The following is a 26,683-nucleotide window of genomic DNA, read 5'->3' on the forward strand; positions in this document are numbered from 1 at the left end:
TAATGCAGGCTGGGATGTCGGGGGGGTTTGATTGCAAAAAGGAGTCAAAGAACATTTAAAGGTCCTTTTACAAAAGACATTCCCTTACGAGACTGTGAAGGCGCATTTGTGCAATTTAAAAAGTGTGTGTTTCCGCACAAAAGCAAACTATTCTTCCCCTTCTATTTGTGTTTGACAATGCACGGGTGGATTACGCCCAGAAAACCATGAGTTATTCAATTTCCACCTGGAGAAGCTTAGCTGGCGTTCATCATATTACGAGCGTATCTGCTCGATTGGATATAATTCACACCTCGACGGAAGCTTACACCTGCTTGAGGGAATTAGAGCCGAGGCCTTTAATACACGTTTAAACCTGTCACGCAAATGAGATAAGTGCATTCATGACCTGTTCCTCCTTAATTCCGTCTGAGGGGATCCCTTTCCATACCTGCGGAAAGTGGGGTGTCGAGCATCGCTGTGTGACACTCGGAAAAGGGGCCCTTTGGACCGGCAGGGCGCCGATCCAGCGTCAAAAGCAATTAGAAGTATATTTGATGAAGGTCAACGGGTGACAGGAGTGACGGTATTTGGAGAGGAGGAAGAGAGGGAGGTAAATGCTAGATTCTCCCCTCATCATCTATTATAAAGTCTCCTCTAGAGAGAGTGTGTGTGTGTGTGTGTGTGTGTGTGTGTGTGTGTGTGTGTGTGTGTGTGTGTGTGTGTGTGTGTGTGTGTGTGTGTGTGTGTATGTGTATGTGTATGTGTATGTGTGTGTGTGTGTGTGTGTGTGTGTGTGTGTGTGTGTGTGTGTGTGTGTGTGTGTGTGTGTGTGTGTGTGTGTGTGTGTGTGTGTGTGTGTGTGTGTGTGTGTGTGTGTGTGTGTGTGTGTGTGTGTGTGTGTGTGTGTGTGTGTACAAAGGGAGGGGTGAGGGCCTCGCAGAAAAAGACAGTAAGCGGATGCTAACTTCCCACTGAGCGAAATTCTCCAGGTCGAATGCAAAACGCTCCCGACTAATCATCCGCGCCGTGGAAACGCCAGCTGCGGCCCGTGGTAGGGTTATCATTCTCATAGACCTCTTACCGAGCTCTTAGCTAAATGAAAAATCTGCTCCATAGCCTAGGGAAGAAGGCATAGTGCAGATAAGAAGGAAGAGTGTTTACAGAAGCAGCGCCGGTGAAACGCAGAACAGGTTTTATCAAAATGTTCGAGGGAGAGATCATTAGCAAAGGAACGGAAGACGAGCGGAGGAGAGAAGATCAATGTATCTACACGATTCATTTGTGACAAAGTTCTTCTGGGCTCATTAATTTAATGTTTCTGTCTACCTTCTGTCCTGAGGGCAACATGCAATTTGTTATTCTATTGCCCCCCCCCCCCATCCCCCCCTCCTCCTCCTCTCTGCTGCTCATTTTTTCCATTGCAAAGCTGACTTATAATGCTGTATCTCAGATAATCCAATTGGCGTCTTCATCAACCCGGTGCCACCACCTTTGGGCTCCATCAAATGAAATAATCAGTTCTAGACGGAGGCAGAGGTCAACCAGTGTAGTAATCTTATGGGGCTCTTTGGGGGACACACACACAACCAACCTAAGGGTAATGGATCTCTATTAGCGCTCTATTACCGACATCTGTAACAACGGAGCAGTGCGCCAAACATCGCTAACAAGGGCAATGTATTTGGAAGTCACTAGCATGCTCCCTCCGGACGCTGCCTCTCATTACAAAGCTATCAGGACCATTCTGTTTGCCCGGACACCGCGGTGGGGGGGGGGGGGGGGGGGAGGGATGAAGATGGGGGGGCTGAAATAACAATTAAAGGCCTCTGTGGCGGTCCCACCGCAGAGCTGTTAGGGGTTTTGGGGGGGAGTCCCTGGGGTGCCCTAGAGGTCCAGTTGCTCTTGACCCTCTTCCTCTGATCTGACAAGAGACAATGCCCGAGCACGAGGTTAGTTTATTATTACGGGGCCTGAGTCCTGCTCGACTCTGAGGTTCGGAGTCAAACGAGTGGGAAAGTGCATAAATGATTTACAAGACGAGGGATTGGTATAAATATTACTGAGGAATGCCACTGAAGTCCCCCCACCCCTCCTTGATTTCTCATGCTCCGCTCCAGTCTTAATCAAATAAACCTCAGAGTCTTAAAGGAGACCAAACCAATTTCACTTTGGAAAATAAAGCGCTTTTTCTAGTTCAAAGTGATAACTCTGATTATAGCGCAGTGTCGCAGCATTAGATACAGCCTCTGTCAGTGATATTTTGATATCGACACGGGTTCTTTTTTTAACCGAGGGTATCGGAGTGACAAGAGCGCTGAAATCAAAGACACGGCCCCGAGGCGAAAAGATTTCCTATCTTAGCAATAAAAGGTTACAATGGCTTGCTCATGCTGAAGGTGGCGTTCTAAAGCCCTGTACAGTAAGCGCGACACGTCGGGAACACAAACCCTGCTGACATCTTTGGTCACAATGTGTTTAGATAAACACACCAAAGGAAGGGTTTAGCATAAGTCAATCACAGCCCTGCCTGATGCTGACCGTATGTAGACTGTCAAACAATGTGGAAATACCCCCAGCATGATGAGGCTTAATCCAATTGGCATTGGAGCCAAACTTGTAAACTAATCTATGCATTAGCCCAGCTGGCACAGTGCGCCCAAACGCTCCTCTGGAACCTGGAGTTCGGAGCTGTGTGTCGCCTGCCAGCGATAAGAGCCCGTGCAAGCCCTCTGAAAAAGTGGGCTTAGCTCCTATTCTTTTCAACTGGAATCACTTTAGTCCATTTATCACTCTACCTGTCTCTGAGACCTATTTAAGATTAAGGTCAGTGGGGGAAAAAAAAAAGGCTCCCCTCTCTCCGTTCTTTAGATACTTTTAAAATGCATAAGTCAAGAGGCTTAGGCTTTCTCCGTGCAAGTCTTCATAACAATGAGAAGTCTAATATTTTATGTAAGAATAGCTGACAGGAGATTTCTTTCTCTCCCCTCTTGCTCTATTTTGCCCTATAAATACGCGGCGGTTTGACAAGACGGGAGACGAGCACGCTCACTTCTGACTGCCGCTGATGGACACAAATCCAACCCAATCACATGCATATTTCGAAGATGGAGGAAAAGAGGTACTCGCACATCTTCCAAATTAAAGAAGGAATAAAGCTTTTCAATATGCGTTCCCTGTCTGCCGGTTTCTCAGATTTACACTGCTGCTCTTCTTTTTTATCTCTCGTGCCAAGTTGTACCATTTTGAAGGTCTAACTTACAGTACAATATATTCTGGTGTTCTTCCTGGTGTTTTTAACTGCTGCATGCATTACGGCTGAGCTGCTTAAGCTCGCTGTGCAGATACAGTACCAAGTGGAGAGTGGTGCAAACATTCCTCTCTATTATGGCCCGGTTCAGACTTCAAAAGTTAGAAATGACAATGAAATGATGCCGAAACACAGCGCTGACTGGATGCTGAAACTATCAGAGTTTCAATTCTTTTGTTTTTCCATTGTTTTTCCAAGTGATGAAATATTCAAAATGGTGTCCATTCCACTTAACATTAGAGCGTTTCAAACTAGACCCAAAACAGAGAAGGAAATTAATAAATGTTAAACAGACAGTCTCGGACAAACAAGTGTATTTCAGAATTGTGATGCATCTCAGCCATCATTAAAGCTCATTATACTAAAAAGAAAGTGCATGTATTGTTAAAATATTATATCTACAGTCATGGTGGATTGTTTTTAAATGTCTAAGCTTTACATAATGGGATATTTCTGTGTGTTTTCAAGTTTTTAAACATGTATTTATTAGATTGGACATCATATCACAAAGACTACGATGTAGTATCTTATATGAACCAAAGTTGATTAAATGCATCCAACAATGACTTTAAACAATGAATGATGTCCAAGATGCAAATTAAAACCAAATCGCAAAAAAAGGATGAAGAGCAAGAGCAACACAAAGTGCACGAAGAAGCTCCGGCGCCCACACACTCGTCCTGTTAATAATCTATACTGCAGTCCAATTCTATAATGCAGAGTAAATCCCACAGCAGTTCAGCAGTGCAGTTAGCCTACAAGTAAAAGCAAATGCCTTGCAGTCTTGGCTGCTCGCCACCAGCTGGTGCTCCAGTCAGCTGTAGGTAAAGAAAAAGAGGAAGGAGGAGAAAAAAGAAACGTGTTTTACATACTCTCAAAGCTAGGGGATTGGTTTTGGACCGATGTCAAATTTCTCTAAAAATGCAGGGAATCTGAGTGCAACTTGGATGGCAGTGGATTTGTGCCACGGGGTCAGATACAGCTTGGAGTGCAGAGCGGCGTTACATTACATATTGTGCCGTGTTGCACATTAAAAGGGTTGATAGAGGAGAGATGCTGCGAAGGTATTATTGTGCTATTCATCACCCCTAGACATGCAAATAGGCTTGACTGCAGGTGTTTCACAGGGTCTTTACGGGTCAAAAACAAAGACATTGGGAAATATATTTCACTTGCATCAACACATGAGGCACTTTTTTATATTTTAAAAGTGCATTTATTTTTAATAATTGTAGATGTTGAATAAAAACAAGCGTTATAATAATATCAGATTTGAAAAATGAAGCTAAAGGACAATAAGCATAAGCAAGCGACACTAATAAATAATAAATATGGAATAAGAAGCAACGGTGATATGTTTATGTTAAATACCTGAGGCTCATATTGAGCCACAGGGCAGAGAGGATCCCCTTTAGAAAACCTTGTCTAGACCCTCCAACCTTCCTACTGTATTTGGGTCATTGTATTTGTGTGAGGGATCGGGGGGCGCTGGGAAATGGGCGGGGGGGTTGGTGGTGGTATCTTAAAGGGGGGCTCAGCACGACTCACCAATAAATATGCCAAGCTGCTTTCTTTTTCTTAAGGAAGAAAAGAGAGATTTACATGAGCAATATAATATTCTGGTGTGTAAGTGATATTTGGGCCGGGTGTGAGAGAACATGCCTTTGAGATGAATTGAATAATGGACTGCCCCCTATTGAAGCTAAATAAGAAAATTGAAAGCACAAATGCAGAAATTAATTTCTTCTCTCTGGCATTCTGGCTGAGAGTGGGCGGAACAGAGATCCACTGTTAAGCATTTCGTCTAATTGAATTCGGTGTTTCTAAAAGCGTATTTTAGAGGCAGGGCTTCAAGAAGGTCAAACTTGTATTTCTTATACGTTTCTTAAACGCTTATTTTCTCATGACACCAAATCTCTACTTTTCCCTGTTGCAGCCATACAGTAACCCTCTGACCGTGGGCCAAACGTTGATATGTGCTCCATTACGCCCGAGTACACACTTGGCAAGGAGAAGTTAGCTAAATCGTACACATCAAAGTGCTCGTGTCAAATCCCTGCAGTCCTTTATGTGAGCAGTTCATCCCGAAAAATGTCTAATTTCAAGTCTAATGATGCCTATTGAGGTAGCCGGCATGCAATTTCCTTAGAGCGTGGAACAAGGCTTCCAACCCCTTACCCCGGCATCAGTATCTTCTCCGGTGCAGTGTGTAGGTACAGGGGCCGGCCTCATCTCATTTTCAACATATAATATGTTAATGTAATGAATGCCACTTCAATTAGCGCAATCACTTCACGTTCCAAATGGAAACGCTCGCCGGCAAATGACAGGCTAATCTCAGCCACGCTGGATTTCCCCCTTCTGCCGTAGGAAAGAAAAGGGGAGAAAAGTTCATTTGGGTACAGTAGTTAACAATACCTCCTCATCACCTTGAGGCCATATTTAAATTTGCCATTGAAAAGTAAGCCCTTCTCCCTTTCTCTTTTCTCCCCCCAATCAAAATGAAACAACCTAGGCTCCTGCTAATTAAGTGTGTGAATATCTGGACCCTAATTAACATATTTGTGAGACAGGCAGATGCAGGGAGGGTCTTTCCGTGTCTCCCCTGTTTGCGCACAGCTTGAGAAGCGGCGCTCTGTCTTCAGTTAAAAAGGAAAGGAAGGGCGCGTTCAGGCTCCAGGTCTGTCCAGGCTCCTCGAAACAGGGGGAGAAATGCCAGTAATTGGATGACCGTCTTATTATCCCTTTGTTGGTTGCAATTCCCTGATTAGCATTTTGGAATATTTTAAATTATAATCCAGGAATTAGGGGATTTTTTTTATCCTTCCCCCTCTCTCCAATTAGCCCTGACGCTAAGCAGGAGGATGAGTCCGCTGAGGTTTTTTTTTACACATGTAGCCAGGTAGAAATTAATGTTATGTTGTATGGAGGTGAATTAAACAGGAGGATTAAATGTTAGACGCAGAGCTACAGCTCAACATTTAGGAGCAGCTCTGGGAGTTTCACATTCAAATCATACTCTATTTAAATCTGTCTCTTATGTGAATTTACATCTTAAAAACTAAAATCAATAACAGTAATAGGTTTGGCTTTATCAAGCTCATAGTGTTTTACAAGAACGTTTTTTTAAAAGGTTTTTTCCTCACAGCTCTGCAACAAACCCACACCCTGTCCGATATCAAATATTTACGTATTAAATTGTGCAGTTCACAAAGTCCCCATTGTTGAACAGAGCTATGATTATCACCACTGATTTTTTACTTTTGGGTATTTATTTAGGTGAATGGAAAGCTGTAAACTGTGATGTGTTGCTGCTCTGAAATCTGTTATTCTGAGTGCTTCTGTGACCCCAGGCATTGTGGATGAGGTTTCGTGCCTAGGTTAGGTGGTTGAAGAGTGTGTGTGTGGCTCACAAGGATGTAAATACAGATGTATGTGGGTGTGAGCGAGAGCTTTTGAGAAATAAACTAAATGTGTGTGTGTGTACGTGCGTGCGTGCGTGCGTGCGTGCGTGCGTGTGTGTGTGTGTGTGTGTGTGCGTGTGCGTGCGGGGAACAGGGCAGCGGCCCATATCGTCCCAGGCCTCCTGCAGTTAATTGGAAACGTAGATTGTTGAGTCAGCGTTAGGGCTCTAATCATCCTGTGTCTGAAACTAAGGGGACTTTATTGAAGTGCATTTAAATCACAAGGCACCAAAATCCCCTCTGTTTGTTCAGATCATTTATAAGAGAGCATGTGTGTTGTAAAACACACACAAGTCATTTCAAAAGGATGGAGTCGAGTATATTAGCCAGGCAATCAGCTCGGTGAGAGATGGATCCGATGTCTTTTAGTTGTACCTGCAGTGTCTAAAGATACTCAAAATGTTTTCAATCAGTGCCCAAACATGTTGTTCTATTGAAAGTTATCCTCATCTATCAAGATCTCTGACAATAACTAGAACTAAAAAGCTGCTCAAATGAGTAATTCACCAATGTATTCATACATGATAATATATGTAAAGAAAAACTTGTTGTAACATATTTTGCCAGTATGGTGAAGATGAAATTAGCACTTATTCTGTTTGCCTGAACCCTAACCTTGCTGGATTTCTGACATGCTTCAACATATGCAGACATCAGTGATAGCGCATATGGATTATAATATACATAAATGACATGTACTTTCCTCTTGTGCATTAACCTATTTCCAGGAAATGTCATGCTTTCATAATAGGCCTCATCACCACAATGGTAACCACAGTCCTTTGACAGCGCTGACACGTATTGTTCCGCATGTGGAGATGGATGACGTGTTATGAGACATTTTAAACAATGGGAACATATTTCAACGAGTCAACTAATCCAAGGTTAGGGCCTTTTAACACATGGCCTTTCTATCAAGCGCTTGCAGGAGTGCAAAGGAAATATTGCATTTCAGGAACAACAGGAAAATGGTCAACTTCTCCACCTAGCCTCTCACTAAACCCAAGCTCCTAAACCTCTTATGATAGGATGCAAACAACAAGGGCACATCATCCTCACACGGTGCTTACCACACTTGTGATTTATTACATTCACCTCATACAAGGAAATGTCATCCTTTTGTGCCGAGGCACCTCGTGACAATACCGTTCAAGATGCTTTGAATCACACGCCTTCTTTTGTCCCAGTCTCAATGCCAAATTGCATTTGTTCCAAGTGTCACGTTAATGTATGAAAAGTTTAAGATGTCACTGGTGTAATCTGACAGCAGAGGTTTTAGTTAAAGCAAACGTGTCATATTGTACTTCTATTAGCAGGTCGCCATTGCACTATTAGTGACATCCCCAAGTCACTGGCGTGTCACCTTAATTTAAAGTTAAGCACTGTGACAGTTTAATATGCCGGGGAGATGAAAGCCCCCTCTGTTTCGGCGCCACGTCAAACCTTTTTGGAATGGGCGATAAATAGGGCTTATTGTTTCAGCAATTGAGAGGAACTGTCTGTCTCGTGTGCCTTTATTCCAACCCCCTCTCCTTGTCTTCCACCACCTCCTCTCTCTCTTATGAACACTTTGTTTTCAAGCGTGAGCGGCGCTACCTAGAGGTTGAAGATTACGCTTTGAACACAGGCTGAGTGTCTGTCAGCCAAGGGTCGGGCTGAGCTAAGTTGAGGCAAAGAGAGAAAGACGACTTTAAAACGCAGAAGACAAATCACGCCGTTGTTTCTACGTCTCTTCTTTTCCTTCCACAACCATCGAGTCATAAACGTAATCCACCCCTCCTGAACTTCAATTTACAGAGGACAATGGACAGTCGTGGTGGCAACTACAGATCAGTCCTTCAAACTTCGCTCATATGAAATTGAGCCTGGGTTTATTATTCCGGGAGCTTTAGGCGAGGAAGAAGTGAGCCTCGCTTCCATCTTTTACCAACTCCTGCGAGGGCCAGGAACCTCCCCGAAGGCCACTTCCTTTTCCCTGTGACTACCGAACCATATATACAAATTGCCATCAATAATTTCCGCGGTGGCAATGGACAGCTTGTTGCGAAACGAGGGGCGCTTCGCCGTGGGTGTCCTCTGACACGTCATTAGTGATGGGGGAGGTTGAAGTGACACAGGTTGCTCACTCAACAGAAACAACTCCCATTAAAAGAAAGCACAGCAAAGACCATCTTTGAGTCCCCCCCCCCCCCCCACTCCTCTTCTGTCTTCAGGCTACAGGTGGGCAATTTTGATGGTTGCACAAAAAGGGGCCTAGGGACTCCTGGCACCGAGATAAGGAGGACTATTAGATCAGGGAAGGTGTTGGGCAGAACAAAAGGAGGGGGCTTCACCACGTCAAGCAAGTCCGTTTGTGTTTCCACACTGGCTCCATCCCTCGCCGCCCCCCCCCCCCCCAATCTTTTATGCGTGGTGGAGTAAAAAACGAGGTGCCGTGAAGCTTGAAAGAGTGCCTGACATCTGAAGTCTTCTGATAGCTCCCTGCGATGCTCGGGAAAAAAATTAACTCTGACGCCCAGATCAAGCCTCAGGAGCTTAATTACATCAAAGAGAAAAGGATCCTTGTTAGATTCAATCCAAACAAAAAAAAAAAGGGAAAAAAATGATCAGTAGTTTTCAAGGCTTTGTTTGACATTGAGAAGACGTGAATGTAAAAATAAGAAGGGGGGGAGTGTGTGTATGCGTGGAGGGGGATAGAGGAGGATGTTTGTCGTGCAGTGAGGCTCGGAGGAAGAGAAGAAGAAGAGCGGGGATTATCAAAGGGTGTCAGAAAATCAGGTTTGTCCAAGGACGGTCAAGATGAAATAAAGTGACCAATGTCCAAAGAAGACAATGCAGCTTTTTGCACTGCTGAAAAAAAAAAAAGGTAGATTCACATGCCCCCCCCCCCCTCCTCCCTCAGCCGTCCTATTGACAGGGATGACAACGGTCCCACGGCGCACCATTATCCTTGACCGTCAAGCTGACATCAAATGGGCAGGGAGCTGTCCCTGTCAAGACAAAGAAAGACAAGGCCCCTCACAAAGTACAGAGCTGAAGGAGAGACGGGGAGACGGGCTTGTTAAATATGTTCCTCCCCACCTTGCTTTGTCAAAACAGGCGTATTCAGAGTGTAAACAAGCCTTGAGAGATGTTTCTTTTCAAGAGAGGGAAAGAAAGGCGAGAAGAATCAGACATCCAGACATGAATCTTGTTCTCTCTGCAAGGGGGCGACTCTGCATATGTTTAAGCGAACCTTTACTTCACACTTGCAATGGAGGAGGGAGAAGGAAAAAACAAAGTGTGGTAGGCTGTGTTGGGGAGCTTTGAAGCGAGATAAAACAAAACCGCTCCTCTGCAATGCACGTCAGCTCATCTTTGTGATGTTAAAAGCAATTTGATAAACAAGGGCTCTCGCTTTCAAGGGGTCCTGTCACAAACGCAGGGTGTAGAGCTTCTCCCTTTCATCAGCGGAGGAGTCCCACATGAGTAAACTCTCGCTTTGCTACCGCGCAGCTCTCCTTGTTCTGATGCCGCTCGTAATCATACAGCAGGTCTGTCTGGCTCCAGGCAGGCACTTCGTAGCCGTAACCAATCACCTTTCCAAATATTTGCGCTGGTTTGGAAAAGCTAGAAATTGAGACTCTTGTAGAAAATGAGTGTTTCAGAAAGAGATGAGGCTTATATGAGCATGATGATGTGCGTTTTGGAGACATTGGACCTGAGGCTGCCGTCTCACACAAGCAGAACACAATTATACATTTATCAAACTCTGTTTAAGTCGTTCTGTATTTGTATGTCTGGAACTCATTTGCATGCTGCATAAGGCCGTGTACATTTGGAGCAATGGGATATGTAGATCTGGAAAAAAGCTCATGTGTCATCAATAAAAATGTGAATCTAAAAGTATTCGGACAACAATGCCGGTTGTAACTGCTGGGCACGAGTTATACGCCAGACCTGCTACACATACAATCTGAAATGCCTCCAATTATATTTATTAAGCTTGCCTGACTTGAGTCTTAATGTGTCGGAGATGCAAACCATTTGGGTATCCAGACAGCCCGAAGCAAGCGCTCTGAGTAATTAAGTGTTTTAATTTGGCCCAGGGCTGAACGACTGAAGCAGTCTGCTCCCGATCTGGACTTTCAGGCCAAAATTCAGGATGAGTCAACATCACGGTTTGATAAATGCAGCATGGATGATAAAGGGTGTTCATGGTGCTTCCGTTGATATAAAAATGATGTTTATCTCGTTGGAGACTTCCACCTTCATTTTGTTTACTAAAGGAAAGAATGACAACATATTTGTGAAAACAGCCTCTGAAAAAAAGGGAAACATGGCTTTTCTACCACGGACAGGCACATACTGTCCTATTGCATTATGGGAATGTGCTCCCCCAGGTCAACACGAAGACACAGCAGCATCACAAAAGGCATGTTTTAGTAAAACATTACAACACCGAACTGAACTACTTTCTCTTGAAGCCGAGATTTGGAGTTTGTTTAATCGATTAAAATGTATAAATATTCAACAACCAATCACATTACTACTGACATTGTTCGTCTCCAAAGCAATGATGGACATGGAATATTCCACTTATTAGAGACATAAGATTTCATTTTATGTTTTTTTAACAGTCAGCTGTTTAACTTTACTATATGTATATATAAGTACTTTATTCCCAACTTGCTGTTTATTCTCACTAACTGTTACTAGCATCATTGTGTCCCCTGCACTACATGATGTGTTGTATCTTTGTGTCTTGAGTTTATTGTGTGTTGCATTGTTACTGGGATGTTCATTGCCAATCGCTGTTCTGTTTGAGTATGACAGTAAAGCCATGGAATCTTTTCATCTAGCATGTGCTACCTACACATCGACAGCAATATACTGTACTCTTAGATTCAGCTCCCGCTAACAAACCTCGTTGGCATTCAGCTCTCAAACATTCATGAGTAAGCCAGTGGGACGGTCTAATCATGGAGCAAAAACTCCACAGGCCATGGCTCCGGCTCCAGTTGCTGCGCCCATAATAGTGTGCTTAACCTTTGAACGAGACATGTGTGAGGCCAGCTCCTGTCGACCCAGACGTCTCGTCAGGGTCCCGTCTAGCCGACAAGGCCTCAGTCATCGCTTGAGCCTTAACCATCAGATCAACCGCAGGGCCCCGGGGTGGACAGGGCCCCCATACTGGGCACCATGTTGGACCCCCTCCTGGCTGGAGCCTTCATCCCCTCTACAGATGAGGGAGGAGAGGGTTGTGGCACTGGGCGCCTTTTGTCGTGACCGTCATGGTCTCTTGGGTAATTCACACCCAGCCCCAAGCAACATCCTTGTGTCCTATACATACATTTTAAAATATATGTCCTGATCCTGAAGCTAACAAGCAGAGCAAGACGTCCAAATCAACACATAGTACAAATAAAACGATATTGCATCCCATTTCGCTCTCCAGAAACTTCTAGATTAAAAAAACGCCTCATCAAGTGAAGATTTTAATAAGCAGTGGAGTAAAAACGAGGTGCAGTTAACAGGTGCTCCATTCAAATAAAGCTGGAGTCAACAAAATCCCAGAATGCAATGATTTTTCGGGGTTCGAAGGTCAAAATGACATACACAGTACTGTATTATCCCCAGACCCCCAGACATGTGCCTGGAAGTGCTTTTAAATTGTTGCTTGCCCTGACTGAAGAGCGCAGTGTGTGGCAATTACAGATGAACTTTTCAAAGTATTCATAATACACGCAGAATAAAGTTGAGATGGTTATTTTTGTTTTGCATATTCAAGGAACAGGCTGTGGAAAAATGATTTTTATGGCTTTTGAAGAAACATTTGGCAGCCAACGGTCATTAAGAGGAGTCCCGCCAAGTGAAAAGTTGCACTCTTTACCAAAATACACACAGAATCAAGACATAAATACTCAGAGGGGGAAATGCTGCACGCTTGCCTGAACTAACTCCAGCTTTCTATCTTAATTTCATTAATTGCTCCTGAAGTCTATGATATAGCAAGCTATGCACCAACTGTGAAGGGAGCAAGCATATTTCCTGGGCCAAATGTGCAGGGAAAACGGTTTCACTTTGAATATATTCAGTCATATTACTTCCTGGCTATGTAATATATTGAGTTAATGCAACCAAGTGACAATCATCGCTGTTATTAGACTAAAATCTAATAACAGCGATACTTTCAGTTTCAAACAAAGCCAATATCATTTAAGTCAAGTCATTTAACTCATGGAGTTGGAGTCGGATTTTGTAGCTCATCATTTCAAGAGAACGGTCCGGAATGTGTCCAAAGTAGGGCTGTGCGATTATGGCAACAATCATAATCACGATTATTTTGGTCAATAATTGATATCACGATTATTAAATACGATTATTCATTGACTTTGAAAACATCCATTTATTGAACTTTAAAACAAATACAAATAATAATTTGAACAGTATATTTTTAACTGTTGATTACCCTGAACGTATAATTCAACTGAAAAACCAATGAAAAAATAAATTATACATTTATATTTACATTTAAATAAATAACGTCAAAATAATAAATACCAATAAACAAGATCAATATTTTGGAGCACACTTCAACAAGCTACTAAACATATGTAAATATGATAAATACAAATAAATTAGACTAAAATAAATTAGATCAAATATGCTGTCACAACCAAGCAAAGCAAAATAATCGTTTTTTTCGATTATGTTGTCTTCGTAATTGTGGCAGGCCAAAATCGTAATTGCGATTAAAATACGATTAATTGCACAGCCCTAGTCCAAAGCACTAACTAATAAAACAAATAGATAGTACTGATATATTGTCAGATTCTTAGTCATGTAATATAATAAATCTAATCCTGACTTTGATCATTTTAGACTATTATTGAGGTAAAGTTCTTGTTTGGCTGCTTGTGTTTGAAAATGTAAAAATAGATGCATTTGAGACGTTAGCTCAATTTGATTGGATGAAGAATCGTGTTTGGTTGCTCATATTCTGCTAAATAGGAATTTAAAATGTTGTTTTGATATCCGTACTGAGAAGAACTTTTTAAAATAACAGCATTTGGGATTAGTTGAAACTTAAAACATCCTACTCTTACACTTACCAAAAGACAACTTACCCAAAGTCAACTTCTCTTTACCTAACTTTAGGCAAGTGCTTTTTCACAATCGCGTAAATGAATTGTAATCATAGGTGGCTTTGAATGTACTGGAAGATAAAGAAATATCGACCTCAGCCAACAAAACAAAGCCCCATATTGCCCTATTATACACTGTACAGTATGTTCTCGTTTGCGGTGTTGCATATAACAGCTCTAGCACGTCCACTCCGAAGGCGTGATTCCTGCTAGGGGACAGGGAGGATCAAATAAACCAAAGAAGAAGAAGAAAAGTTTTCAACACAAAACCCCTACAAACAAAGACAGAGAGACGAGCCCTGACACTGGCTCCACAATGTACCCGTCCAATTTGCTTTGTTCCAGTTACCTGCCCCTGCCATCAGAAGGGGAGCCACTGGGGGCCTTATTGGGGCCACGTTCGCTCCCATGGCCCCCTTTCTCGCCACAGCCTTTAAAGTCCTGCACTGCGATGTGCATGGCCTTGATGTTTGCCTTGTACCCTACATGCAAAGCTATCATTATCCATGCCTCTTGACAATCGCAGGCCCTGTCTTTGTTACATCTGCAGCTCTTTGCCTTGGGCTATGACATGACTGCACGGTTGATCTCTTCTCTTTTACATATCGCTCCCTATGTCTCCCTTTCCCTCGGTTTTTCTGCACTCAGACTGTGTACCGTGTTTGAGTCCAACTCATTTGATGACTTGGAACATCTTTTACCTCTCAGCCTGTGTGACACCTCTGTTGCTTTCATGTGTTCGCCCGTTTCACAGATAACTCGCAGTGCAGCCGGGCAATAATGTGTATTGATGTTCGACACGCGTTATCGCGCAGGTTTGCTTTATGCAGTGGTGTTTTTCACATCGTTTATCTGGGCGTTGCATGAAGTCAAAGCCATAACCACAACGATTCAGTGAAACAGGGAAAAAAAGTTATTCATTATCTATGAAATGAAATCAGATAAATAAAACATTTCTCTAAGAACCACTGATGGGGTCGAAATGTGTTATCTTTGTACTCAGATCAATCCTTTTTTTAAATAAATAAAAATAAGGAATTGACCATTATATCCACTGTTGTCCTCAACTTATCTTACAACCTTCATACATTAAATGAAAGGGGTCATTTCAACATTTGAACCCAATGCGTCCAGGTTGAAATCACACTGAAATAACAACAACATCTGACAAATACTCTCAAAAAAACATTATCTGCATAATGGAGCCACCTGGAAGCCAGACTTTGAATTCACGAAGGAATGATACATTTGGAATCCCAACATTTAAAAAAGCAGTTATCATTTTCACTTCGAAATATGTATTACAGAAATTCTGTCCTTATTGTTTTGTCTTCATTCTTATTGACAACATGGAACTGAAATGCAACAAAGAAAAAGCACAGTCACAATCATTTGAACTGGTTAATGTCTGGTTGGTTCATTTACTCTCTGGAAATATCCCTTCATTATTTGACATGTTGTTTTACTTGTCTGTGCTCTTTGGTACCTTGAAATATCTTGAAGTAAGAAAAGAGTAGTTGAAGAGCTGCCTCTCCAGCATGAGCAACACTTAGAAGTGCTGCACAAAGCTCTAAATGTGTGTCTGATTGATTGGCATTGCAGAAATGAGCACTTAGCTTATAAAATGCAACAAAACAAGGATCTTAGTTTGCCGATTATCACTATAGATAATTGTTTTTTTCTCCATTATGAAAATCATAGGGTGCATCATGTACTACTAAGTCAAGTACAATCAATTATACACATCTCCAAAGTCTAAATGTACCCCAGTGTGCAGTCATTTACATTCCGATTTCAGCACCGACTCAAAAAGCTTTTAATTATTCTTGCCTGCAGTCTGCCAAAGCTCGCCTGACCCACGCTCTTCTCCTCGGCTTGACGTCTGGTTTGTGTTTTTGTGGCTGAAAATTCACAAACACTACGAGACAGACACTCGGGTTTTTAAAATGGCTAATTCTTCCATTAGCTTTGCCGTCTGTGACGCACCAAAAAACTGCTTTATTGCTTTCACGGTTTCTACATTTGGCACCAGAAGATAACCTCCCTCCCCCCAAAGGAAGGATCCCATAGTAGCACCACTTGGGAAGTCAACAGCTCTCTTCTCCTCCACCACGGGAGGTAGCTGTTGGGGGGGGGGGGGGCCCACCACTGATCTTCAGGACCAAGGACCTGCAGCTCGCCAGTCTGGAGCACAGTGAAAAACCATGGGCCTGTTGGCTTGTGTAACCATTAGCCAATCACCAACCAAGGTAAGCCCCCGCCCCCCCCCCCCCTTATCACCATTGTGTTCTTTGTAACCAAATCTCTCTCAGAGGGGCGTGGGGAGGGGCTCCTTATTTTCATCTGAAGTAACAGACAGAGAATCAGCACTTTGGAAACAGGGCTGAAACAGAGGGGATTATGGGATGCTACAAAGATCTGGACCATCTGTACCTGTAACATATTGATGAAAAACTGCACAATAGGTGACCTTTAAGATAGAATCAATGTTTTTCCATCCACATGTCTCTTTACATTTGTGTTAAGCGATTTGGAATACAAATCTAAATGTATTATTAACGTAATGTACCTCAAAGGTAGCCTTACCATCAAGAACAGAAGGTTTTAGATTGACAACAGTTGGAGAGGACACACATGGAACAGAACGAGCCGCTTCACATGGAGATAAGAAGAGAGTTGTTGTGGCAGGCTGCACATCCAAAGAGAGAGATGGAAGAAAGGAACACAGTTGCATGCAAAGTGCGTTGATTAACTTGCATTGTGTTTCCGTGTTGCTTTGCTAACACTGTGCACTGCATTCAAATGAAGTCCAAGACAGGGAGGGAGAGTGAGCATGCCTCTAACTCAACCTCACATCTCTGACTCTCTCTCTCCGTCTGTGTCCAATGTCTATTTCAACCCGCACCCGGGAAATTAATAATGAATGTATCCTGTCCGATTTAATTTGGTGCTAATTAGGTCAGGAAAGTTTGGGAGCGAAAAGGTACAGTCCAGGCCACGTGGTCGGGGGCTCTCAGCGGACGGCCCCCTTTCATCTGGTGAGGAAAAAGTTGAGGGAGGAATAGAGGGATGGCGGGGGCAGGGATGGCGGGGGCAAGGCCGGTGCCAACGCAGGCACCAAGGGCCAGGGCTGGAGACAAAGATAATACAACCAAGAAGTGGCAGCTTCAGAAAGCCACCAGGGAGATATCAACTGTGGGCCTTTGCCGAATGGAGAAAAAGAGAGCTGTCAGTCTGTTTGTTTGGACTGCGACCGCTGAGAAATCATTATTCCCTTTTAATTACAGTTTGGAGAAAAGAAATGCAGCGCTCAGGCTTAGGATGCCTCGAGCACGGCACCCGAGGACTCGCGCAGCAATGTTATCACCTTTAGCACGCCGCCGAGCCAAAGAATGAACGACTTTGATCCGACTGAGAGTACACTTTGGCCAACTTGGGTGGCACAGACAGAAACTCTGTGGCAGGAAGAGTTCACAGCACTAGAGGAGGATGAGGAGGGGGGGGGGGACAGATGAAGGTGACAGCTATAGAGGTTAACCTCGATTTGAAATCCCAACAGGGTTGGAAAATCCCGCAAGGCTAGAGATCGCTCTGATCTTTCACATCTAGCTCACAGATAGTGTTCCAGACAGTGCCAATAATATCTCTTCAGGATAGACTGACAGACCCAAAGTGAACTCCCCAAATATTAACTTTCTTGACTTTTGGACATTTCTCTCAAAGTCAGAACAATGTGCTTGACTTGTGTGTGTTTTAGGTGATAGCACTGAATGCATTTGAGCAACAAGCTATCATAGGGTATGACGAGTGGCAGACAGAAGAAGCTTCTCTGATTCAAATGATGCCAATCTGCTTAGTGGAGGCGATCCAGATGGAGTCAGTTCTAGATTTGTGATTCTGCCTGATGGGAAGGGAGAATCAGACATTGTTGGAGGGGCGAATTCAAATCCAGCAGTGATGCATTTCCTGAGAATAAACACGAAGCCTACCTGGAAATATTATTCCTTCGTTGGAAATCACAAGTTGTGCTTCCAAGTCTCTTTTACAAATATGCCCTGCTGCTGTTCCTACTATTTAAAAGACGACAAGAAATGTTTTGTGAAATCTACAATGAAGATGAAAACACATTTTTTTGTAATACTTCGTTGGGGCCTCAGATTCACTTTTGATCAATAACCGCAGAAATAGACGAATTTCTCCTGCCCTCATGTTACAAATAGATTAGCATATTTGGATGAAATTGAAATTTGATGCCACTACATTTTTTATGACAAGGCCAAGAAATCATGACCGAGACGTCTCAATAATAATAATAATGTGTAATTAATGAGCCGATTAAAGATTCAACCTTTTTCTGTGTAAAATAAAAACCCTTGTAGAGAATGAAGAGGGAGCTAACGGGTGTAAAGATATTTATTATGATTGACAGATGCAGTTAAGGTAAGGAAATAAGAGCTATAAGGAATAAAGTAGCTAATAGAAAGAGTTACGAGTGTGTATTAATGTCCGTCTGCTTTGATATCCGACCAGTACTAAAGCATTCGGTGCCTGGAAAACCTCTCCCTCCACTGCAAGCCAAACAACACTTCTGTTTACTGTCACACTAAAATATACGGAAACTAAGAAGGTAAGCAATACGTGCGGTGAGAGAAAGATACGATTCAGATCTGCATGACAAACGTCCTTTTTCATCTGATAAAACAAGCCGTTTCTACTTTTCATTATACAAATGTAAATTGAAATATTCCTTGATATACAAAAGTGTTGATACTCATCTGTACTTCCCTACCAAGTCAAACGAAGCCTTTGTGACTTAATTTAAACCAGAGCCAACAGGAAACGGACCTCTTTGGGGAAGCAATTATGAATGAACACAGTTTCAATCAAGTGTATAGTCGAAAAAACCACGCAGGAAATGGTTTTAAGAGTTGAAGCACGAAACTAAAATCGACCTTTTCCTTTTACTTTGTGGAGTTATTCAGGCCCAAACCTGCTCTCAGGATTTTAATACCACTAGACCTTTCCCCATCCTTTGGGAGCAGAAAAAGGGGCGAGATATAATCCTTTTCCCTGCAGAAAATGCCTGCAGGAGAGAAGACTAGCACCGAATCAAATTATTCTCCTAAGATGGTATGACCTTAGCTTCACTTCATTCAAGGCTTCTTACCTCCGCAATTTAACTGCTGTTCTTTTTTCCCTCTCCACAACTTCTGGCTATGCATGAATCACAGGTTAAATGCATTCCTTTCAACAGAGGCACACCCGGCGACAGAAATATAATTATGTTTTACAAGTCGACTCTTATCTGTAGCCTCCTTCATTTCCCGCAGACTCTCGGCGTGTTTTTGAGGGCTTTTCAGAAGTACTTTACGGTGTGTCAGGTTGCTGTTCCTCCGTTTAATGCACTATTGTATCACTCTAAAGGTCTCTAGTCTCCATATCAGAGGGGGGGAAACATGGTGTAAATAACCTCATGGTACTTCTTTGTAAGTGTTGCACACACACTAGGAACAAACTGCTACATAAAGGAACTTAAGTGGTTTGCTGGCTTTGCTACACAACAGCTCATAGGGTTCAAATCCACAATCATTTATTTTATAATGGAGCAAAACGAGAGTTAAACTGCATTTTCGTTTTTTCAAATTGATTTTGTGGCCGTTTGGCAAATGTAAAAAGTGTAATAAAGATGAGGCTGTGTGATGTGAATATTGAGCAAAAGGTGTATTAAGGGAGCATTAAGGGAACATCTAAATTATGAGTATGAACCTGTTTGATAATATACATTTTAAAGCCACATTCTAATATCATCTACAATATCATTACTTATCCATAAAATGTAATGAATAAACTCAATTTGTTTTCTTCTATGTCTTATTTGCTTGCCATTGTTTTAATATATCAACACCGGTTACAGCTGGAAAATGTAGAAAATAATCTTCACAGGATTTAATTAATAATAATGGATAATTGATTGACAGCTCAATATTTGATCCTCCATGTATACATAAGAGTCCTGATGAGTCAAATTAATATTAGCCTCACTATGTACAATTGAAATGCTGTATATCTGTGTATTTAAATATCAATAATAGTCATTTTATAAATACTACCAACCTACTGTACACATGATCCCAAAACCACCTTCTCACAGTGTTTTTATTTCTCATGCACGTACTGCTGTTCCTTGCATGTTCTTCTTCCTGGACAACATGTTGCCAATGTCAATTACATCAATACATACGAGTGTTTTTGTAAATGCTTGAATGCCCCTAAATTGCTGCATCTCAGCACTTCTGAGGGCTGTGGTGGGGGGGGGGGGGGTAACTGGACAGCTCCCAGGTTTAAACACAACGTGAAAGACAAAAGAGATTGCTGAATAAAGATTTCAAAATGAGAAGTTTGAGCGAGGTTACTCCTGACTGCATGTGACACGTCCTGTGGAGAACATGTGTCCCAGTGACACGCATCTCGATTTGTGACACAAACATTATTCATTCTCAGCGTATGAATAGAAAATACTTGTTTTACTGCATCATCGCACGCCTCAGAGTTGTGCCTGTGTTATCATGAAAACACAGGGAAATACGAATGGTTTGTAGAAACCCGTGATTAACTGACACAGAAAAACAGACAAAGGATGTGATGACTTAGCCACAATTAAAACAATTAGACTCCGAGTAATTTCTTCTGTGTCTATGGAGAAAGAGGACAGGTGTGTGCAGGTATAAAAAGCCCAACTGTGAGCGCTCGCTAAGCTTCATCAGCCCGTCTTTGTCTAATCAGCTGCTATTGTTAATACTGTTGTATTGCTCATTAGCTGCCATTGTTAACAAGCGCGTTTAATTATGCTAGTTACAAGACCGTTGACGGAGATAAAAACAAAATAATAATAAAATCCCCCCCCTCCAACCCATCTTATTAAAATAGGAAGAAGTGGGACGGACGAGAAGGGAAGACGAAAGGAAATGATGACAGGAACAAACGGAGAAGAATAAAAGAAGAAAGAAACAAAGACAGAAATAGTCCATGTGAAACAAAACAAACAGTCTTTGTGGTAAAATACCTGCCGGGCTGCCGCTGCCGCTTCTGCAGTTAGTTACCGTTGATCTCCAGAGGACGCGTCTCCTGGGTTCTCCTGAAACATGGCGGGAAAAGAAACCAAACACGGGCGTCAGGGGTCTCAAAGCACAAAACTAATTATCCCCCAACTGTTGCAAAACCGTCTCAAAAGAAGGTGAGGGGAATATTAAACAAACGTCAGAGCCTTTCAAGTCGGTTGGCATTTTAGTCACAGACAGAAATATAGAAATGGTACTGGTTAGATTACTAACAGGATCTAAAAAGCAAGTATATTTGAACAAATGTGTATCTTTTGACTTTGCACATCCAAGAGTCATTTCTAGCGACATTTCTCAGGTCCTATTTTGATTGGTTTAAATATCTTCTGGAATTAGAGCTGCATATACATATATATTTTGTCACGATTGTACTAGACCTTATTGCCATTTCGATAACATTTGAATAATTATGAATCCCTATCTACATGATGCAAAACACGAGAGACGTGGAGTCTTGGGTTTGATCATGATACATCTTAAATAAAGAACTGGAGCAAGCTGATACAAACAGTACGGTCGGTTATTCATCGAGATTGTGTCCAAACTTGCAAAATGGACCACTGCAAGATCCAAGTCGCAGAAAGCACAATAAGGCAACACACATGAAGATATCAGAATGAATTATTTTGATGCTGAAGAGAAGTACCAACCAGAACAGAATGATGGCATAAAGCCAGGCATTCTGTAAGTTGCATTTAAAGTTAATAGACTGCCTCTTAAGCGCCTCCCACTTTGGTTTCCCTCCTCCAATGATGAAATGTATTGAAAACTGCAGGTCCAATATGAACGCACGTTCTCGTTCCTGCAGGGGGAGGATATTGTTTGTTGGGGGGGGGGGGGGGGGGGGTGATGCAGGGAGTAGGTGTAAATTATGCAAAATAAATGCTCTGACACAAACTTGGACGAGGATTCAGTGAAGAAGAAGGAATTGGCTGAAGGAGGAATGGATCATATGGTGGTGGTGTCCCCCCCCCCCTCCTCACTCCTTGCTCTTTACCTTGAGGCAGGAGCTTATCTTATTTGCTGCCTTTTTTTAAAGAAGTGTCGGGATTAACATAAGCACCTCCGCCATTGTGCTCCCACTCAAAATAATATTATCTGTATATTGCGCTCTCGGGGGGAGACAATCGCCGTTTTATCAGGTAAGCGAATACCCCCCCCCACCCCATATGAAATGTGCCTTTGAGGAACCGCCCGCCACCGCCCCTGTGTTTGCCAGTTTATATTTAGCAATACACCGCTTCATTTTTCCCAGGGAGGATGACACCAAAAGGGCCTCGGGTGGGCGGGGGGTGGTGGGGGGGGTTGTTTTCCACATAAATACCAGCTGGTTGAAAAAGGTACAAGTGAGGATGAAAGGCAACACTTTTCAGATTATCTCGCTACACTGAAACTGAGACAGAAATACCAAATCACACATACCTTCTTTTTTCTTTTTTTACCCTCTCTACCCTCCGCTGCCCTTTTCCCATCACCAACATTTTTTAAAGACAACGTTTTAAACACTCCCTCTTGGTTTGCCCCTGTGGAAACTGCCCATTAAGGGGATTTTTATTTTTTATTTTGCCCTCTTTTGGCAGCTGAGGTGGACAGGAAGCAGAACAGGAAATGATATAATGGTTGCAGACTGGAGTGCTTCTCCCATGCCCAGCTGCTCCTCGTATGACCTCTGCCACTGAGAACTGGCAGGAGGTGGAGGGGGGGGAGGTGGTGGCATGCCTGGCATCCTCCATTTACTCCAAATATCGCAGGGTTAAATGTTTTATTGTCAGTTCTTTGGCCAAGACAGGGCAGTCTGTGTGATTGATATAACGTCTGAGAGTAGGAATGTGTATTTAAAATCGACCGTGAGTGCAGGACAGATTATAGAACATCCCCAGAAAATCCAAAAATATTATTTTAGAGTTATTACTTATTTTCGCAACAGCTGTTTTAGCAAATAGGTTTACCTGAGACGATACACATAACTCGGAAAATGTATTAAAATGTATATAGGCTCCTATGTTTATCTATTTTTGTTTTAGTAGTACAGTAAGTTGGTCAATCACGGTTTTTTAAGCTTTATTTGAAGATATATTTATTTTATTTTATGCTTTTGACATACAGTATATACTAGTCATGTTTATTTTAGATTTAAGTACATTTTTGACTCATTTGAATGCCTTGTTAATAGGCTGCCATAACGAACAATGTCCCAATTTGGGATCAATAAAGCATATCTAACCTAATCTGATCTGATTCAGATTGTTTTGATATATCAACATGTGTTATACCTTAACTTACAATGAAAAGAAAAAAATAAGAAACCATGAGGAGAAAGTGTGTTTCTCAAAAAGTAAGAACAAAGAACCAAGTTTATTTTCCAGTAACACAGGACAAACATTGTGTGGATCCTCTCCTGTGTTTGCATGTGAGGGATGGACACAGATATTTTTTCAACAGTTCCTCAGCTAATTAGGCGCACAGTTTGCCATCTCATCCGAATTTGTCTTGACTGGGGCAGTGAGAGAGAAACCTCTGAGCCAAAGTATAATATGAAAGTTTTGCCCCCCTCCATCTGTTACATTTGCGCACAGAGGCTTAATTGGAGCCAAATCTTGTCAAAGCCTCTTCTAGTGAACATCCACTATTAGTTTGGAGCATGTGTACAGGAGATCACCAGAAGGATCGAAACTTTTAAACACACTAATGCTTCGTTTCTTTCGTTTTTTTTTTTAAATAATTCAAATCATTAAAAACATCTCTTCGTATGCTATTATTTAATGCTTCAGCAACACACGATTCATCCTCTAAAGCAGGGGTGTCAAACTCAATTTAATCTCGGGCCACATTAGCATCATGGTAACACTCAAAGGGCCGGTTTTATATACAAGACTATATAAAAATACATATATAAATATTTAATATATATAAAATAATGTATTATTATTACATTATTGCCTCTGCATTGGATTATTATCGGATAGGGTAATAACTTCATAATTAACTACATCTGAAAGCAGAAGTCTAGAGCAAATCATTGCAAGTCTCTTCAGTGAGAATGATTTGAAAAGCCAAATTCTGGAGACAAAAAGTCAAAATCAAAAAAAAGAAAAAGTGACATTTTGAAATAAAAGTCAGATTCTGAGAAAAAGGCAAATTCTAAGAAAAATAGGAATATTTTGAAGAAAAAAATTCTGATTCTGAGAAACAAGTCAAATTCTGAGAAACAAAGTCCAATTTGAGATGCATTGTGGGACATGTAGTTTATGGGCAACGTGCTTCTGTAAATCGGCATGTACTGTAACCGTATAATAAACATATTATTTTCTTTCCAAGCTCTTGTGGGGCCACATAAAATGAAGTCACGGGCCGGATTTGGCCCCCGGGCCTTGCGTTTGACACCCCTCCAAATATATTTCAAAACTGTTTCAATTAAATGCAATATTTGATCGAGAGTGGAGTAGGATTCAATGCATGGCCATTGTTGACTTGATTATTTGAAATTGGTTGTATTTACTTAGCTGAGTACTTAGTATATATTACACATAGGTCATCCTTTTTTATTGTCTTAAGAAATGTATGATCAATTCCTCTTTATGATTATAATATTCCATGCCACTGTCAAGAAAATAGACATAATATGTTCCATTAATTATTATGGTTTACTTATTTCTGCACCTATTACTTTTGTCATATTGTAAAAAAAATTAAATTATTTCAGGTTCAGCCATTATTTTTGAATACTAGCCTTTTTTGGGAATTTTTTTGCAACAATTTAGATATATTTTAAATGATAGGAGAGGAAAGAAAACAGATGAATTCCCTCCCAAAGACGTTATTGTTTACTTGTCTTGTATTATTCAAAGCTAATTCGCAAAGGTGGAGGTGTTTACTCTCATTTATTTAAAAGAAAATAGTGACTTGTACACACATGGACCGAAATGATAGAGATACTGCTTCTGTCCTTTCCTAATTAACACTCGTTCCATTTGAGCAAGATAAAAAAACAACTAAAGAGAGGTATTAGGATTTGTTTTAGTCAGCGGACTAAGTAATGCTTTTTGTTTTGTCCAGAGCGACTCTCAGCTGTCACTGTTTGAAATGTGTCCTCCTGGGGTTCAGCGACACTTACACGCTCACCATGATAGCTGTGCATTAATGTCACTCACTCACTCACTCACACACACACAACATGCCTGTATACGCTCCAACATGCACACATTCAGAGAGACAAATATGCTGCAGACTATTTTTGTCACATAAACATGTTAGCAAACACACAGGAAGCTATAGGAAGCACACACACACATACACACACACACACACACACACACACACACACACACACACACACACACACACACACACACACACACACACCGTATATGTGCTCATGCATGTGCACTTACACAGCTCCACACTGTGTGCACACATGGTTATCTTCACAAATGGACACACACACGCTTACATTTGCATGTGATTCACACACAGACATGTATCCAAAGTACACACACGGATGACTTCACACCATCAGCCACACACACTCAGCGTATTCACACACACTTGTTTGTCCATTATTGTTTGTCTATAGAAATGCACTTTTTTTCCAAACACCTACATATTATTCACCGATTCACAGGTTTTTTTAAAAGCATCATATTTACGTCGATGTCGTGTCAGTGTGCAGCGTTATAATCTCCGACACATTTACATAACATATATTACCCTGCTGTGTTGACGGCCAAGTAAGTACTCAAGCTCATCCCGGTCCCTTTTCATATTTACGGCGTGACTGATTTAAGATGGACTGATTGTGGGGATTTAATTACGGGGGACACAATGGCCACACAATTCTGTTTTCTTCTCTTCCCTTCTTGCGAGGCGCTGACACGCCGCACACTCGGCTGCACACTGCCGAGGAATGTTTTACACTCCAAATGAGCTGTGCTTGCAGAAGAATTTAATTTGATCTGCCGCTGTAATTGTGCTCTCAAAAAAAAAATAAAAAAAAGAGAGGGAAAGAGTGGTGGTGGTGGAGGGGGGGCAGTGGAAGCATGCTGGGGTGGGAGGGGTCGCAGTGCGTGCAACTTTAAAATGTAATATGCACAAAAAGTAAATTAACTCAAGAGGAGAGGCCCTTGTGATGTGTTGACACTTGCACTGCGCTCTCGTACAGGGAAGAGTGGGAGAGGGAGGGGGAAGGGGGGGTTAAGAGGAAGAAAAAAAAGAAAAGCGGGGGGGGAGAAACGGCCATGATAAAACACCACAAAGAAAAGCGTTATGAATTTTATTAATGACTTGCAAGACAGTATGCAAAACATCAAAGGTCCATGGGAAAGATTAATGACCCTGTGTGAGACTGTTTAATTACCTCCAGCTAATTAGATTCTTGACCACATTTTTAATATCTGCCTCCATGCTCGACGCCTAATTGAGATTCCACCATATTTATCAATCTTTTTTATAAAAAAGCCCCTTGGTGGTGCTTTTTTATTCCCTTTAGCCTTCCTCCTGTTGCCATTTAAACTGCGATGATGATTATCATCCAGGTTGGAGACAGGTTTTCCCCAAAAAGTAGAGCCATGAATAAGGAGTGATGTCTATTTACTCACTGACGGGGGGGGTTGCTATCGACCTGATCTCGGTTTCTAATGAAGTGCACTTGCTAATAAACAGACTTAGCGAGCTCTGTCAACTCTCCTT

Source organism: Pseudochaenichthys georgianus, chromosome 2 (genome assembly GCF_902827115.2).
Source record: "Pseudochaenichthys georgianus chromosome 2, fPseGeo1.2, whole genome shotgun sequence".
NCBI lineage: Eukaryota > Metazoa > Chordata > Actinopteri > Perciformes > Channichthyidae > Pseudochaenichthys > Pseudochaenichthys georgianus.